This window comes from Neovison vison, chromosome 2 (assembly GCF_020171115.1).
Source record: "Neovison vison isolate M4711 chromosome 2, ASM_NN_V1, whole genome shotgun sequence".
NCBI lineage: Eukaryota > Metazoa > Chordata > Mammalia > Carnivora > Mustelidae > Neogale > Neogale vison.
This window is the reverse complement of record NC_058092.1, coordinates 134,443,310-134,462,152: the sequence shown is the minus strand read 5'-3', so window position 1 is coordinate 134,462,152 and position 18,843 is coordinate 134,443,310.

Sequence of the window (18,843 nt, the reverse complement as noted above, 5' to 3'; positions counted from 1 at the left end):
GCGTGAGCCCCATGTCAAAGTAAGGCCTCTCAGGGCCTGGACCAAGAGCCCACATATGGGAATTGCCAGGCCCCTATGCTCTCAATCCTCACCAGACTTCAGGTTTTCCAGTTGCTTGTACCCAAGGCTGTGATCTGGAGTCCCTCTCCTGGAGAAACACCTGAGCCAGACAATAGGACTCCACCCTTCCCACAAAATGACCCCAACATCTTATATCTAGCCCAACTACTCAGAGAGGGAGACTCTTCCATAGCCCCAGAGGCCATCCCTACATTACACAGCTATGTGGGACACAACATTCAGAGACAAAAGCTTGCACGACTGTCTCCCATTTGCCCTTCTTTCATAAGCCGAGGAGCTCCCCTCACGGTCTGTGGATCCGGCCTGCCATACCCTCGGTGCCACACCTTAGCCAAGTTTGTATTTTCAGACTTCTGTGACCACAGCCTGGACCCACACACCCTCCAGGCTAGGGCCTATGGAGACACAGAAAAGGACTGTGCCTGTCCTTTCCAAGAAAACTGTGCCCAATCCATTGGCCACAACCCTACAGATTAGGACAAACCTCCAAGGCCTCCGAGGCCATGCCAACAGTGTAGGCTGCCCTGGACTAAGAGGGGCACTCTGACACCAGCTGAGCAATTATCTCCACTTACACACTCAGACAGTGTCCAGAGACAGAAGATTGAAATGGACAGGCCCCTCGGCCCTAATCTGAACCCTAGCTTTGGTTTCCAGGTGTCTATCCTCAGAGAACTGGTTTGTAGACCAGCATCTGGAGCTTTTCCAAGGCACCAAACAGAACCTCTTTTATCTCCACATGGGGAGCATTTTTACTGAAGCTGTAGCAAACCCTTTCGGTTAGGTGAATTCTTCAAGGGCCCTGAGCCACCAGCACATTCCAAGGTCTCCGTGGACACAAACCCACATTACGACCCAACCTCAGGAGAGTACATTTCAACTCGGCCCCCTGGGTAGCTCGCCCCAGAGCCAGTAGTCCAATCATGTCTTGTCGCAAAGAGCCAATGGAAATGCGAGGTATGCTGTACAGGCATCCATCCTTCGAACCCTGCTCTTCCGTATGGGACATCCTGGAGCCATTCAACAGGACTCGACTGTCCTGCAGATGGAAACCTTGTGGTTTGGAGCAATGCACAAACTAGTGTATGTGCTGGTGTCTAAGGTGCTGTGCAGGATTCTCCAACCCTGAGGGTTTGGCACAAGTCGAAGGGCAAGTTTTCCTTCTGGGGACAGGAGATGTTCTGTTGTGTGGCTCAGGGACCACATGTTGTATCCTAAGTTGGTATTCCAGAGCAGGAGCCTGAGGACAGATGCCTGAAAACCTAATCTAGGGTTCCAATAAGGTCCTAGGGGCATGCCAGGTTCAATCTTCTGATCCAGGAACATTGACTTGGCTGTCTGCTTGGATGTAGGTAATCAGGGTGTTTCAGACTGGCATTTGCATACAGCATTGCTGACAATATTGCGATGGGCTTAGGGGCCTTGCATGTTTCTCCTAAACTGGAAGGTTTGGGCAGATTTGACAGGCACAATTTCCTTGGGGATGGCAGGCACAGTCCTGTGGTGTGGATTCAGAGACCCTCTCCTGGAGGGCATATGAGCCATGATTTTGGGAGAGAAGTCTGCAAACACAAATGTGGGTTAGGGTTAGTGGAAAGGTGATCGCAGGCCCAATGCATAGACCTTGAGTTCAGCTCATCAGGAACTGTAATTAGGGTGAATGGAAGGCAATAACACAGACTTTTCTATCTGGATTCTGTGTCCAGGATGGACTCTGATTGCAGGTATGGTCTCTTGGGTCCATAGGAGACATTACCTCTCTTGGGATCCTGGTGGCTATCCAAAGTTTGGTGGCTTTTATGGGGGAGGGAAGAGTGCTGTTTTCCATCTTAGGTGTGCCCCAAAGCAGGGATTCCTGAGATGAGATCTGGATCTGGGTCCCTGGAAAATCCCACCAAGGTTTAGGATTTGGGCTTAAGGGCGTACCAGGCCTGCAATGTGGAATCATGTTGGTGTAACTGAGAGGGCTTATTTGAAAGCATGCTTAGACTGAGGGTCACATGCCTGTTTGTGCCCAGGGCGGCCCTCAGGCGTGGTCATGACTCATTGGTCTTATAACTGGCTCCAACTTTGAGGGTTGGACAATCATCCCAAAAGCCAGGTTTATTGCCATGGGGAAAGAGGAGTTCTCTATTGTGCCTCAGGTTCCCCCATTGGCAAGGATTCCAGCCAAGGTCTGGGGACAGGTGCCTGAATACCAAGGATGGGTAGAGATGATGTACTGGGGCCATGGCCATCCCAAATTCTAGATATGGGGCCTGCTCTCTGGTGGCTGAAACTCGGTCGGCGCTCAGGCTTTGTCAGACACAGCACTAGTGGTCCTGGCAGCCTATAAATCAGGATTGACTCAAGGGCCGAGCAGATTGATCCTCCTGTGGGGTTTCTGTGCAGACTCACAAGGCATTTCTTCATTCGATGGGGAAGGCAGAATGCTGCGTTGTGTCTCCAGATTTCCCTATCAAGAGAGCTTGGGACCAGTCGGTTGAGGATGGAATTGTAAACACAAGCTACGGTTCAATTCAGTGCCAAGCAGAAGGCAGTTACAATGTGCAGCTGTTTGTTTGAGATATCCAGAACCGGAATAAGGGAGGATGTCAGATGTTTGCTCACACTAGAGTTTGTGTCTATGATGACCAACACATGGAGGGGTGTCATCAAGAGGCCATGGAGTTCACATGGTGAGGCCTGTGAACTGATGCAAACAGTAACGTTTCCTTGTACTGGGCAGGTGAAGTCTGTTTTGTTTGCTCTAGGTTCCCCCATGTGGACAGTTTGTGAAGCAGAGCTCTCTGGCATGGATGCCTGGGAAGCACACCTCCATTGACCATTGCAGCTGAGGAACATGGTAGGTTCGTTCTGGTGGCTCTGGGGTGAAGTACCAAGGCCTTCAGTTGACATGGTATCTCTTGCAGCTGGGTCACAATGCTGGTTTGTTACCAAGGAGATCTTAGATTGTGCTGGTTGCTAAGGTGCCATGCAGGTTTCTCCTACCCTGAGGGTTTGGCACAGGTTGAAGAGCAGGGTATCCTTCTGGGGACAGGAGATGTTCTGTCGTGTGGCTCAGGGGCCACATGATGTGTCATAAATTGTTATTCCAGAACAGGCCCCTGAGGACAGATGCCTGAAAACATAATGGGAATCCATTGAGGGACTAGTGGCATTTCAGGTTCAATCTTCTAACTCACGATCATTGACTTGGCTGTCTCCCTGGATGTAGGTGATCAGGGTGTTTCAGACTGTGCATTTGTGTCATGAGTGGCTGGCAATAATGGAGTGGGCTCAGGGCTTTGCAGGTTTCTCCTAATCTGGAAGGTTTGGGCAACTCTGATATGCACAGTGTCTTTGGGGATGGAAGCCAGAGTTCTGTGGTGTGGCTCCAGTGATCCCATTCTTGTGGGCATGTGAGCCATGGTTTAGGGAGAGAAGTCTGGAGACACAAATTTGGGTTAATGAATTTGTTGTGATGTGATGGCAGTTCCAATGCATAGACCTGGAGGGCAGATCGTCAGGAACATTAATTAGGGTGACTGGAAGGCAGTACCACAGGCTTTTTTCTCTGGATTGTGTGTCCAGGATGGTCTCAGAATGCAGATGCGGTCTCACGGGTCCATGGGAGACTTTTCCTCTCAATGGATCCTGGCGTCTCTACATAGTCTGGTGGTTTCTCTGGGAAGGGAGGAGTGCTGTTTTCTATTTTAGGGGTGCCCCAAAATAGGGATTCCAGAGACGGGCTCTTGTTCTTGGAGTCTGGACATCCCAGCAAGTGTTAGGATTTGGGCTTAGAGGCATACGAGGCCTACAATGCGGGATCATGGCGGTGCAACTGAGAGGGTTTGTTTGAAAGCATGCTCAGTCTGAGGGTCACAATGCCTGTTTGCGCCCAGTGAGGCCCTCAGGAATGGGCGTAGTCTCATTGGCCTTATAACTGGTTCCCCCTTTTAGGGTGAACACCCATCACAACAGCCAAGTTTACTGCCATGAGGAAGAAGGAGTTCTCTATTGTGCTTTAGGTTCCCATTTTGGCAGGGATTCCAGCAAAGCTCTGGGGACCTGTGCCTGAATACCAAGCATGGGTAGAGATGACATACTTGGGCCATGGCAATCCCAAATGCGAGATGTGGGACCCACTCTCTGGTGACTGACACTAGGTTGTGGCACAGGCTCTGTCAGACACAGCGCTAGTGGCCAGGGATACCTATATATCGGGGTTCCCACAAGGGCCCAGTAGATTGATCCCCATGTGGGTTTTCTGGCCAGACTCACCAGGCACTTCTTTCTAAAGGGAAGGCATAATGCTGCGTTGTGGCTCCACAAATCCCTATCAAGAGTGCTTGGGGACCAGCCGGGTGAAGATGGAATTGTAAACACAAGCTACGGTTCAATTCACTGCCAAGCGGAAGTCAGTTCCTATGTGAAGTGGCTTATTCGAGATATCCAGCACCTGAGTAAGGCAGATGACAGGTATTTGCTCACCCTGGAGTTTGTGTCTATGATGACTGACCAATGGAGGGGGGACTTCAAGAGGCTATGGAGGGGTTTTCACGTTGAGGCTTATGAGCTGCTCCAAACAGCAAGGTTTAGTTCTACTGGACAGGTGAAGCATGGTTTATTTGCTCCAGGGTCCCCCATGTGGAAAGTTTGGGTAGCAGAGCTCTACCGGATGGATGCCTGAAAAGCTTAACTCCATTGACCCTTGCAGCTGAGGAACATGGCAGGTTCATTCTGGTGGCTCTGGGGCGAAGTACGAAGGCCTTGAGTTGACATGGAATCTCCTGCAGATGTGCCTCAATGCTGGTTTGTTACCAAGTAGATCTTAGAATGTGCTGGTTGCTAAGGTGCCATGCAAAATACTCCTACCCTGAGGCTTTGACACAGGTTGAAGGGCACGGTATCCTGGGGACAGGAGATGTTCTGTCGTGTGGCTCAGGGACCACATGATGTGTCATAAATTGCTATTCCAGAACAGGACCCTGAGCACAGATGCCTGAGAACCTAATGGGGTTCCATTGAGGTCCTCGAGGCATTTCAGGTTCAGTATTCTAACTCACAATCATTGACTTGGCTGTCTTCCTGGATGTAGGTGATCAGGGTGTTTCAGACTGTGCATTTGCATCTAGAGTGTACGGCAATATTGGGGTGGCCTCAGGGACCTTACGATTTTCTCCTAATCTGGAAGGTTTGGGCAACTCTGATATGCACAGTGTCCTTGAAGATGGCAGCCAGAATTCTGTGGTCTGGCTCCAGAGATCCCATTCTGGTGGGCATGTGAGGCATGGTTTCATGAGGGAAGTCTGCAAACACAAGTTTGGGTTAGCGACTTTGTGGTGATGTGATTGCAGGCCCAATGTGTAGTCCTGGAGGGCAGCTCGTCAGGAAATTTAATTAGGGTGACTGGAAGGTGGTAGCACAGCCTTTTCTCTCTGCACTGTGTGTCCAGGATAGCCTCGGAATGCAGGTGTGGTCTCATGGGTCCATGGGAGACTTCTCCTCTCTTTAGATCCTGGCAGCTCTCCACAGTTTGGTGGCATTTTTGCAGAAGGGTCGAGTGCTGTTTTCCATCTCTCATGGACCCATGATACCACACCTGCATTCCGGGACCATCCTGGACATACAATCTTGATATAAAATCCTGTGCTACCACTTTCGAGGCACCCTAATTACAGTTCCTGTTGAGCTGCCCTCTAGGTCTATGCATTGCGCCTGTGATCACCTCTCCACTAAACCTAACTCGAGTTTGTGTATGCAGACTTCTCGCCCAAAACCATGGCTCACATGCACTCCAGGTTGGGGTTTCTGGAGCCACAACACAAGACTGTGCCTGCAATTCCCAAGGAAACTATGGCCGTCACATTTGCCCAAACCCTCCAGTTTAGGAGAAACCTGCAAGGCCCCTGAGCCCTTCCCAGTATTGGAGGCCGGTCTGGTTGCAAATGTGCAGTCTGAAACACCCTGATCACCTCCATCGAGGCAGACCCCCAAGTCAAAAGGCCTGAGTCAGAAGATTGAACCTGACATCCCCTAGGACCTCATTGGAACCCTAAATTAGGTTTTCAGGCATTTGTCGTCTGTTCTGGAATACCAACTTAGGATACAACATGTGGTCCCTGAGCCACACAACAGAACATCTCCTGTCCCTAGAAGCAAAAAGTGCCCTTGGACCAGTATAAAACCCTCAAGGTGGGAGAATCCTGCATGGCTCCTTAGCCACCAGCACATTCTAAGATCTATCTGGTAACAAACCAGCATATTGTAACATCTGCAAGAGATTCCATGTCAAATCCGGGCCTTGGTACTTTGACCCAGAGGTAGCAGAAGGAACATGCCATGTACCTCAGGTGCAATGATTAATGGACGTGTGCTTTCCAGGCATCCATGCAGGAGAGCTCTGATACCCAAACTTTCCACATGGAGGACTGTGGAGCAACCAAACCAGACTCCACCTGCCCAGTAGAAGGAGACCTTGCTGTTTGGATCATCTCACAAGCCTCAGCATGGGGAATTCTCTGTAGCCTCTTTACATCACCCCTCCATTTGTCAGACATCATAGACAACTCCAGTGTGAGCAAATATCTGACATCCCCCCCTTACTCAGATGCTGACTATCTGGAATGAGCCACTGCCCTTTGGAACTGCCTACTGCTTGGCACTGAATTGGACCTTAGCTAGTGTTTATAGTTCCATCCTCACCCAACTGTTTCCCAAGCCCTCTTGATAGGGAATTCTGGAGCCACAATGCAGCATTCCGCCTTCCCCATAGAAAGAAGAATTTCCTGGTTAGACTGTCCAGAAACCCCACAGGAGGATCATCTGCTCAGCCCTCGAGGATCCCCAATTTATCAGCTGCCCTGGCCAGTAGTGCTGTGTCTGACAAAGCCTGAGTCATGACTTAGTGTCAGCCACCCAGAGAGTGATTCCCATATGCAGCATGTGAGACCTGCCATGGCTCACTCCGTCCTCTCTACCCATCCTTGGTATTCGGGCATCTGTCCCCAAACCTTTGTTGGAATCCCTGCCAATGGGGGAACCTGAAACCCAACAGCGAACTGCTCCTTAACCATGGTATGAAACCTAGCTGTTTGGATGGGTGTCCAACCCTCAGAGAGGGAGCCAGATGTATGGGCAATGAGACCATGCCCACTCCTATGGGTCGCCCTGGGAATAAAACAGACATTGTGACCCTCAGCCTGAGCATGCTTTCAAATAAGCCCTCTCTATTGCACCACCAGGATCCCGCACTTCAGGGCTGGTATTCCCCTAGGCCCAGATCCTAACCCTTGGTGTTAATCTCTTGGCACCCAGACCCAGAGCCTGTCTCCAGAATCCCTGTTTTGGGGCACCCCTAAGATGCAAAACAGCACTGTCCCCTTCCCCAAGAAAACCACCAAACTATTGGGAGCCTCCAGGTCCTTAAGGAAGAAAAATCTCCCATGAGACCACACCTGCATTCTGAGGCCATCCAAACACACAATCCAGATAGGAAAGCCTGTGCTACTGCCTTCCAGTCATGCCAATTACAGTTCCTGATGAGCTCTCCTGCAGGTCTACGCATTGAGCATGTGATCACCTCACCACTAAGACTATCCCGAGTTTGAGTTTGAAGTCTACTCTCCCAAAACCATGGCTCATATGTCCTCCAGGATGGGGTTTTTGGAGCCACACCACAGGACTGTGCCTGCCATCCCCAAGGAAAACTTGCCCGTCACAGTTGCCAAAAACGTCTAGATTAGGAGAAACCTCAAAGGCGCCTGGGCCCACCTCCATATTGGCGACTGCTCTGTATGCAAATGCACAGTCTGAAACACCCTGATCACCTACATCCGGCAGACACCAAAGTCAATGGTCCTGAGTGAGAAGATTGAACTTGACTTGCCCCTAGGACCTCACTGGAATCCTAGATTAGGTTTACAGGTATTGTCCTCAGAGGCTTTTTCTGGAATACCAACTTATGATATAACATGATATAACAAGAGCATCTCCTGTCCCCAGAAAGAAACCATGCTCTTCAACCTCTGCCAAACCCTCCGGGTAATAGAATCCTGCTTGGACCCTTAGCACCAAGTCATTCTAAGCTTTCCTTGGTTAAAAACCAACATTATAACCCATCTGAAAGAGATTCCATGTTAACCCATCACCCTTGGTACTTCGCACCAGACCTACCAGAACAAACCTACCATGTTCTTCAGGTGCAATGGAGAATGGAGGTTTGCATTACAGGTATCCATGCAGTAGTGCTCTGCTACCCAAACTTTCCACATGGGGGAACCTAGAGCAAACAAACTAGACTCCACATGTCCAGTAGAAGGAAACCTTGTTGTTTGGAACATCTCACAAGCCTCAGTGTGGGAAGTCTTCCGTGGCTTCTTGATGCCACTGCTCCATTTGTTGATCATCATAGATACAAACTCCAGTGTGAGCAAACATCTGACAACTGCCCTTACTCAGGAGCTTGTTTCTTAAATAAGGCACTACATATTGGAACTGCCTTCCACTTGGCACTGAATTGAACAGTAGCTTGGTTTTAGAATTCCATCCTCACCCTAATGGTCTCCAAGCCTTGTTGAGAGGGAATTCTGGAGCCACAACAAAGCATTCTGCCTTCCCCATAGAAAGAAGTGCCTGGTGAGTCTGCCCAGGAACACCACATGAGGATCAATCTGCTCACTCTCGAGGGGACCCTGATATATAGGCTGCCCTGGCCACTAGTGCTGTGTCTGACAGAGCCTGAGCCCCGACCTAGTGTCATCCACCCAGAGGGTGGGGACCATATCCAGCATGCAGGCTGGCCATGGCTCAAGTCCTTCATCTTTACCCATCCTTGGTATTCAGGCATCTGTCCCCAGTCTTTTGTTGGAGTCCCTGCCAATGGGGGAACTTGAAGCACAATAGAGAACTCTTTCTTCCCCATGGCAAGAAACCTGGCTGTTGGGATGGGTGTCCAACCATAAGTGTGGGAGCCAGCTGCATTGCCAATGAGACCACACCCACTCCTGAGGGATGCCCTTGGAGCAGAGGCATTGTGACCCTCAGCCTGAGCATGCTTTCAGACAAGCACTCTCAGTTTCACCACCAAGATCCTGCTTTGCCAGCCGGGTACACCCCTAGGCCCAAATCCTAACCCTTGGTGATATTTTCCAGTTGCCCACACCCAGTTCCCATCTCTGGAATTTCTCTTTTTGGCACCCCTTAGATGGAAAACAGCACTCTTCTCTTCCCCGAAAAAGCCACCAAAGTAGTGGGAGCTGCCAGGATCCCTAGAGAGGAAATATATCCCATGAACCCATGAGGCCACACCTCCAATCCGAGGCCATCCTGGACACACAATGCAGATGGAAAAGCCTGTGCTACCTTTTTCAAGTCACCCTAAGTACAGTTCCTGACAAGCTGCCATCCAGGTCTATGCATTGGGCCTATGAACACCTCTCCACTAACGCTAACCCGAGTTTATGTTTGCAGATTTCTCTCCCAAAACCATGGTTCCAATGCCCTCCAGGATGGGGTCTCTGGAGCCAAACCACAGGACTGTGCCTGTCATCCCCAAGGAAAATTTGCCCATCACAATTTCCCAAACCCTCCAGATTAGGAGAAACATGCAAGGACCCTGAGCCCACGACAATATTGGAGGCTGCTCTGGAAGTAAATGTGTATTCTGAAACACCCTGATCACCTACATCTGACAGACATTCAAGTCAATGGTCCTGAGTCAGAAGATTGAAACTGACATGCCCCTAGGACCTCACTGGAACCCTAGATTAGGTGTTCAGGCATTTGTCCTCAGAGGTCTGTTCTGGGATACCAACTTATGATACAACATGTGGTTCCTGAGCCACAGAAAAGAACATCTCCTGTCCCCAGAAGGAAACCGTGCCTTTCGACCTGTGTCAAACCCTCTGGGTTGGAGAATCTTGCATGGCTTCTTAGCCACCAGGACATTCTAAGATTTCCTTAAAAAAAAAAACCAGCATTGTGACCCATCTGAAAGAGATTCCATGTTAGTTCATCGCCCTTGGTATTTCACACCAGAGCCACCAGAATGAACCTTCTATATTCCTCAGCTGCAATGGACAATGGAGGTGGGGTTTCAAAACAACCATGCAGGAGAGTGTACTACCCAAACTATCCACATGGAGGACACTGGAGCAAACAAACCAGACTCCCCAACTCCAGTAGAAGAAAGCCTCGCTGTTTGGAGAATCTCACAAGCGCCAGCATGGGACACCATCCATGGCTGTTTTACGCCACCCTTACTTTAGTCTGTCATAACAGATACAAATTCCAGTGTGAGCAGACATCTGACATACACCCTTATTCATTTGCTGGATATCTCGAATCAGCCCCTGCGCACCGTAACTGCCTTCTGCTTGGCACTGATTTAACTGTAGCTTTTGTTTACAATTCTATCCTCACCCTCAAGGTCTCCATGGCCTCTTAATAGTAATTCTCGAGCCCTATCAGAGCATTCGGCCTTCCTCATAGAAAGAAGAAGTGCCGGTCAGTCTTCCAAGAAACCCCACATGAGGATCAATCTGCTCGACCCTCCAGGGAACCCCGATTTGTAGGCTGCCCTGCCACTAGTGCTCTGTCTGACAGAGCCTGAGCCCCAACTTCGTGTCAGCCACCATGAGACCGGGGACCATATCCAGCATGTGAGACTGGCCATGGCTCAAGTCCATCATCTCTACCCATCCTTGGTATTCAGGCATCTGTCCCTAGACCTTTGCTGGAATCCCGGTCAATGGGGGAACCTGAAGCACAATAGAGAATTCCTCTTCCCAATGGCAGGAAACCTGTCTGTTGGGTTGGGTGTGCAACCCTCAGAGTGGGAGCCAGCGGTATCCCCAATGAGACCACACCCACATCTGAGGGCCACCCTGATATCAAACAGGCATTGTAACCCTCAGCCTGAGCATGCTTTCAAACAAGCCCTCTGTTTCACCACCAGGATCTCACATTGTAGGCCTTGTACGCCCCAGGCCCAAATCTTAACCCTTGGTGGGATTTTCCAGGCGCCCTGACCCAGTGCCTGTCTATGTAATTTCTGTTTTAGACCACCCCTAAGATGGAAAACAGCACTCTTCTCTTCCCCGAAAAAGCCACTAAACTATTGGGAGCTGCCAGGATCCTTAGAGAGGTAAAGTCTCCCATAGACCCATGAGGCCATACCTACATTCTGAGGCCTTCCTGGACACACAATCCAGAGAGAAAATTCTTTGCTACTGTCTTCGAGTAAGCCTAATTACAGTTCCTGACTATGACATTCCCAGGTCTATGCATTGAGCATGCGATCAGCTCGCCACTAACCCTAACCTGAGTTTGTGTTTGGAAAATTCTTTCCCAAAACCATGGCTCAAATGCCCTTCTGGATGGGCTCTCTAGAGCCACATCACAGGACTGTGTCTGCCATCACCAATATAATTTGCCTGTCACAGTTTTCCAAACCCTCCAGAATAGGAGAAACCTGCAAGGCTCCTGAGCCCACCCCCTTATTGGAGGCTGTTCTGGTCGCAAAGGTGCAGTCTGTACACCTGGTCATGTACATCCAGGCAGACCCCCAAGTCAATGCTCCTGAGCCAGACGAATGAACCTGACAAGCCCCTAGAACCTCATTGGAACCCTAGATTAGGTTTCCAGGTACTTGTTCTCAGGAATGGGTCACAATGCTGAATTGTTACCAGGGAGATCTTAGAATGTGCTTGTGGCTAACGTGCCAGGCAGGATTCTCCTACCCTGAGGGTTTGGCACAGGTCGAAGAGCACGGTTTCCCTGGAATACCAACTTATGATAGAACATGTGGTCCCTGAGCCACACAACAGTACATCTCCTGTCCCCAAAAGGAAACTGTGCTCTTGGACCTGTGTCAAACCTCAGGGTAGGAGAATCCTGCATGGCATCTTATCCACCAGCACATTCTAAGATCTCCGTGGTAACAAACCAGCACTGTGACCCATCGACAAGAGATTCAGTGTAAACTCAAGGCCTTGGTACTTCACCCCAGAGCCACCAGAAGGAACCTGCCATGTTCCTCAGCTGCAATGGTTATTGGGGGTGTGCTTTCCAGGCATCCATGCGGAAGAGCTCTGCTCCCAATCTTTCCTCATGCGGGACCCTGGAGCTCGCAAACCAGACTCCCCATGTCGCATAGAAGGAAACCTTCCTGTTTGGAGCATCTCACAAGCTCCAGAGTGGGAAATCCTCCATGGTCTCTTGATGCCACCACTCCATTTGTCAGTCATCATAGACACAAAGTCCAGTGTGAGCAAACATCTGACATCTGCCTTTACTCAGGTGCTGGGTATCTCAAATTAGCCTCTGCACATTGGAACTCCCTTCTGCTTTGCACTGAATTGAACCGTAACTTGTGTTGACAATTCCATCCTCAACCTACCGGTCCCCAAGCCTTCTTGATGAGGAATCTGGAGCCACAATGCAGCATTCTGCCTTCCCCATAGAAAGAAGAATTGTCTGGACAGTCTGCCCAGAAACCCCACATGAGAATCTATCTGCTTGGCATTCGAAGGAGTTCTGATTTATAGGCTATCCTGGCCACTAGTGCTGTGTCTGACAGAGCCTAATACATGACCTGGTGTCAGCCACCCAGAGAGTGGGCCCTTTATCCAGCATGTGAGACCGGCCAAGTCCGTCATCTCTATCCATCATTGGATTTAGGCACCTTTCCCTAGACTTTGCTGGAATACCTGCCAATAGGGGAACAGGAAACCTGGCAGTTTGGATGTTTGTCAAAACCATACAGTGGGAGCTATCTTCATGGACCATGAGATCACGCCAACTCCTGATGGCCGCCCTGGGCACAAACAGGCATTGTGACTCTCAGCCTGAGCATGCTTTCAAACAAGCCCTCTCAGTGGCATGGCCAGAATCCCGCATTGCAGTCCTGGTACGCCCCTAGGCCCAAATCTTAACCCTTGGTATGATTTTCCAGGCACACAGTCTGAAAGCCCATCTCTGGAATCCCTGTTTTGGGGCAACCCAATGATGGAAAACAGCACTGTCCCTGAAAAAGCCACCAAACTTGGAGAGCCGCCAGGATCCTAAGAGGGGAAAAAATCTCCCATGGACCCATGAGACCACACCTGCATTCCGAGGCCATCCGGCAAACAGAATCCAGATAGAAAAACCTGTGCTACTGCCTTCGAGTCCCCTTAATTACAGTTCCTCACGAGCTACCCTCCAGGTGTATGCATTGGGCCTGTGATCACCTCGCCACTAACCCTAACCCAAATTTGTGCTTGCAGACTTCTTTCCCAAACCATGGCTCACTTGACCTCCAGGATGGTGTCTCTGGAGCCAGAGCACAGGACTTTGCCTGCCATTCCCAAACATTTCAAATTTGGAGAACCCTGCAAGGCCCCAGAGCCCACCTCAATATTGACGGCCCCTTTGCATGCAATACCCAGTCTGAAATACCCTGATCACCTACATCCAGGCAGACACCCAAGTCAATGGTCCTGAGTCAGAAGTTTGAAACTGACATGCCCCTAGGACCTCATTGGAACCCTACATTAGGTTTTCAGACATCTGTCCTCAGTGAGCTTTCTGGAAAACCAACTTATGATACAACTTGTGATCCCTGAGCCCCACAACAGAAGATATCCTGTCCTCAAAAGGAAACCGTGCTCCTCAACCTTTGAAAAACCCTCAGAGTAGGAGAATCCTGCACAGCACCTTAACCAACAGCACATTCTAAGATTTCCCTTATAAGAAACCACCATATGACCCCTCTGCAAGAGATTTCATGTCAACTCAAGGACTCGATACTTCACCCCAGAGCCACCAGACGGACCTACATGTTCCTCAGCTGCAATGAGCAATGGAGGTGCACTTTCCAGACATCCATGGGGGATTCTCTGCTTCCCAAACTTTCCACATGGGGGCCCTGGAGCAAACAAACTAGACTCCAGCTGTCCAGTCGAAGGAAAACTTACTGTTTGGAACATCTCACAAGCCTCAGAGTGGCAAATCCTTCATGGCCTCTTGACACCACCCCTCCATTTGTCAGTCATCATAGATACAAACTCCAGTGTGAGCAAACAACTGACATCCTTAGGTGCTAGATGTCCCATATAAGCTGCTGCACAAAGGAACTGCCTTCCGCTTGGCACTGAAATGATCCATAGCTTATGTTTATAGTACCATCCTCACCCTACTGGTCCCCAAGCCCTCTTGATAGGGAATTCTAGAGCTACCACGGAGCATTCCTCCTTCCCCATAGAAAGAAGAAGTGCATGGTGGGTCTTCCCAGAAACCCCACATGAGATTCAATCTGCTCGGCCTTCGAGGGAATCCCGATTTATAGGCTTCCTGGCCACTAGTACTGTGTCTGACAGAGCCAGAGCCCTTACCTAGTGTCAGCAACCCAGAGATCGGGCCCCATATCCAGCATGTGAGACTGGTCATGAAGGAGACAAAGTCTGTCACCTCTACCCATCCTTGGTGTTCAGGCACCTGTCCCCAGACTTTTGCTGGAATCCCTGCCAATGGGGGAACCTGAAGCACAATAGAGAACTCCTCTTTCCCATGGAAGGAAAGCTGGCTGTTGGGATGGGTGTCCAATCCTCAAAGTGGGAGCCAGTTGAATGGCCAATGAAACCACGCCCACTCCTGAGATCCACGCTGGGCACAAACAGGCATTGTGACCCTCAGCCTGAGCATGTTTTCAAACAAGTTTCTCAGTTGCACCACCAGGATACCACACTGCATGTCTGGTATGCCTCTTGGCCCAAATCCTAAGCCTTGGTGTGTTTTTCCAAGCACCCTGACCCAGAGCCCATCTCTTGAATCGCTGTTTTGGGGCATGCATGAGATGGAAAACAGCACCCTTCCTTTCCCCGAGAAAGCCACAAAACAATGGGAGCCGCCAGGATCTTTAGAGTGGAAAAAATCTCCAATGGACCCACGAGTCCACACCTGCATTCCGAGGCCATCCTGGACACACAATCCAGATACAAAAGCCTGTGCTATCGCCTTCGAGTTACCCAATTTACAGTTCCTGACGAGCTGCCCATCAGGTCTATGCATTGGGCCTGTGGTCACCTCGCCACTAACCCTAATCCTAGTTTGTGTTTGCAGACTTCTCTCCCAAAACCATGACTTACATGCCCTCCAGGATGGGGTCTCTGTAGCCACATCACAGGAATGTGCCTGCCCTCCCCAAGGAAATTGTGCCATCAAAGTTGCCCAACCCCACCAGATGGGAGAAATCTGCAACGCCCCTGAGCCCACCCCAATTTTGGAGGCCACTCTGGACTCAAATGCTCAGTCTGAAACACCCTGATCAGCTATATCCAGGCAGACACCCAAGTGAATGGGCCTGAGTCAGATGTTTGAACCTGACATGCTCCTAGTACTTCATTAGAACCCTAGATTAGGTTTTCAGGCACCTGTCCTCAGAGGCCTGTTCTGGAATACCAACTTATGATTCAACATGTGGTCCCTGAGCCACACAACAGAACATCTCCTGTCGTCAGAAGGAAACCATGCTCTTGGACCTGTTTTAAACCCTGAGGGTAGATGAATCCTGTACGGCCCCTTACCCACCAGCACATTCTAAGATCTCCCTAGTAACAAACCAGCATTGTGACCCATCTTCATGAGACTTCATGTCAACTCAAGGTCTTGGTAATTCGCCTTAGAGCCAACAAAATGAAACTGCCATGTTCCTCTGCTGCAATGGTCAATGAAGGTGTGCTTTCCAGGCATCCATATGGGAGTGCTCTGCTACACAAACTTTCCTCATGGGGGACCCTGGAGTAAACAAACCAGAATCCCCCTGTCCAGTTGAAGGAAACCTTGCTGTTTGGAGCAGATTACAAGCCCCAGCGCGGGAAATCCTCCATGACCTTTTGACGCCACCCTCCATTTTTTGGTCATCATAGATGCAAACTCTTGTGTGAGCAATCGGCTGACATCCGCACTTACTCAGATGTTGGGTATAAGCAATCAGCCACTGCACACTGGAACTGCCTTCTGCTTTGTAATGACTTTAACAGTTGCATATGTTTTACATTCCATCTTCACCCTCCTGGTCCACAAGCCCTCTTGATAGGGAATTCTGGAGCAACAAAGCAGCATTCTTCCTGCCCCCAAGAAAGAAGAATTGCCTGGTGAGTCTGCCCAGAAAACCCACATGAGGATCCACCTGCAGGGCCCTCGACGACACCCTAATATCTTAGGCCACCATGGGAACTGAGGATCTCTCTGACAGAGCCTGAGCCACGACCTCCAGTCAGCCACCCAGAAAGTGGGCCCCATTTCCTGCAGGTGGGAATTGTTGTGGCCCAAAGCCGTCATCTCTACTCAACCTGGATATTCAAGACCCTGTGCCCAGTCCGTAGCTCAAATCCCTGCCTATGGGGTGCCTGAAGCACAAGGGTACTCCTCCTTCCTGATAGCAGGAAATCCAACTGTTGGGATGGGGGTCCAACCCTCAGAGTGGGAACCAGCAACATGGACATGAGACCACAGCCACACATGGGAGCCGCCCTGGGCACAAACAGGCATTGTGACCATCAGTGTGAACATGCTTCCAAACAAATCCCCATGGTAGCTGGACCAGGAGCCAGCAGAGTGGGACATCCAGGCCCTTAGGGGCAAATCCTCACCGTCGTTGGTGTTTTTCAGTCTCTTAGATCCAGAAACTGTCCCTGGAATCCCTCTTGTGCGGTCCATTGAGATGGAAAACAGCAGTCTTCCCTTCCTCCAGAGACTGCAAATTCTTGGGAGATGGGCAGAATCCCCAGAGATGAAGAATGTTCCATGGCCCCATGAAGCCACCCCTACATTTTGCGACAGTTCTGGACACACAATCCAGACAGAAAAGTCTGCCCAACTGCCTCGATAACACCTTCAGTACACAATAAGCTGTTCTCAGAGCCTGCAGATCGGGGCTGTGATCACCTCGGGCCTCACCCTAATGCTAGTTCACGTTTGAAGATTTCTGTCTCCAAAACTGGGTCACACATGCCCTCCAGCATGGGGCCTCTGGAGCCACACTGGACGACTGTGCCTACCCTCCCAAAGGAAACTCTGTCCTTCACTGTTGCCCAAACCCTGAAGCTTAGGAGCAAAGTACAAAGCCCCTGAGCCCACCTCAATTTCCAAGAACGGTCTGGACCCAAGTGTACATTGTGACACACAGTGAGCACCTGCCTCTAGGCAAACATCCAAGTCAAAGGCCCTGAGTCAGAAGAGTGAACCTGCGGACTTTAGCCTGACAAGATTGAACCTGCTTCTAGGACTTCATTGATGCCCTAGCTTAGGTTTTCAGGCACCTGTCCCGAGAGGACTGTTCCCCCATACCATCTTATATTCCAACATGTTGTCCCTGAGCCACACAACAGACCCCCCTTGTCCCAGAAGGATACCTTGCTCTTTGTAGTTGTGTCCAAGACTCAGTGTATTAGAATCCTGCATTAGAATCCATCCAAACATTCCAGTGTCTCCCTGGATACAAACCAGCATTGTGATCGAACAGCATCAAACTACATGTCAACTCAGCCCCCTTGGAACTTTGCCCCAGAGCCACCAGATCGAACCTGCCATGTTCCTAAGCGTCAGTGGTCAATGGAGTAGTGCTTTCCAGCCATCCATGAGGGAGAGCTCTGCTACCAACCTTTCCATATGGGGGACCCTGGAGCAAACAAACGAGACTCCCCCTGTCCAGTAGATGAAAACCTTACTGTTTGGAGCATCTCACAAGCTACAGAGTGGGAAATCCTCCATGGCCTCTTGACTCAAACCCACCATTTCCGTCATCCTAGACACAAACACCAGTGTGAGCAAATATCTGACATCCACCCTTACTCAGGTGATGGATGTCTCGAATCATCCGCTGCATACTGGAAGTTCCTTCTGCTTGTCACTGATTTGAACCATAGCTTGTGTTTTTAATTCCATCTTCACCCTCCTGGTCCCCAAGCCCCCTTGTTAGGGAATTCTGTAGCCACAATGCAGCATTCTGCCTTCCCCATAGAAAGAAGAAGTGCCTGGTGAGTCTGCCCAGAAACCCCACTTGCATGGCACTCGATGGCACCTTAATATCTTAGGCCGCCATGGGTTCTCAGGCTCTGTCTGACACAGTCTGAACCATGACCTCCAGGCAGCCATGCAGACAGTGGGCCCCATATACTGCAGGTGGGACCTGCTATGGCCGGAAGCCTTCACCTCTATTCAACCTGAGTATTCAGGCATCTTTCCCAAACCGTAGCTCAAATCCCTGCCTATGGAGGGACCTGAAACACAGGAGTATCCTTATTCCTGATGGCAGGAAAACTGGTTGTTGAGATGGGCACTAAGACTATGTCTGACACAGTGTGAGCCATGACCTAGAGTCAGCCATGCAGATAGTGGGTCCCATATCCTTCAGGTTGGACTTGTCATGGCCTAATGCCATCATCTCTAATCAACCTGGATATTCAAGCATCTTTCCCAGATTGTAGCTCAAATCCCTGACTAGGGAGGAACCTGAAGCACAAGAGTACTCCTCCTTCCCGAAGGCAGGAAGCCTAGCTGTTGAGATAGGTGTCCAACCCTCAGAGTGGGAACCAGATGCATGACCCATGAGACCACGGCCACACATGGGAGCCACTCTGGGAACAAACTTGCATTGTTACCCTCAGTGTGAGGCTGCTTTCAAACAAAACACTTCGGTAGCATGACCAGGAGTCTGCAGCACACGCCTACCACCTTAGGGCCAAACACTCACCCTTGTAGGTGTTCTCCAGGTGTCCACTCCCAGAACCTGTTACT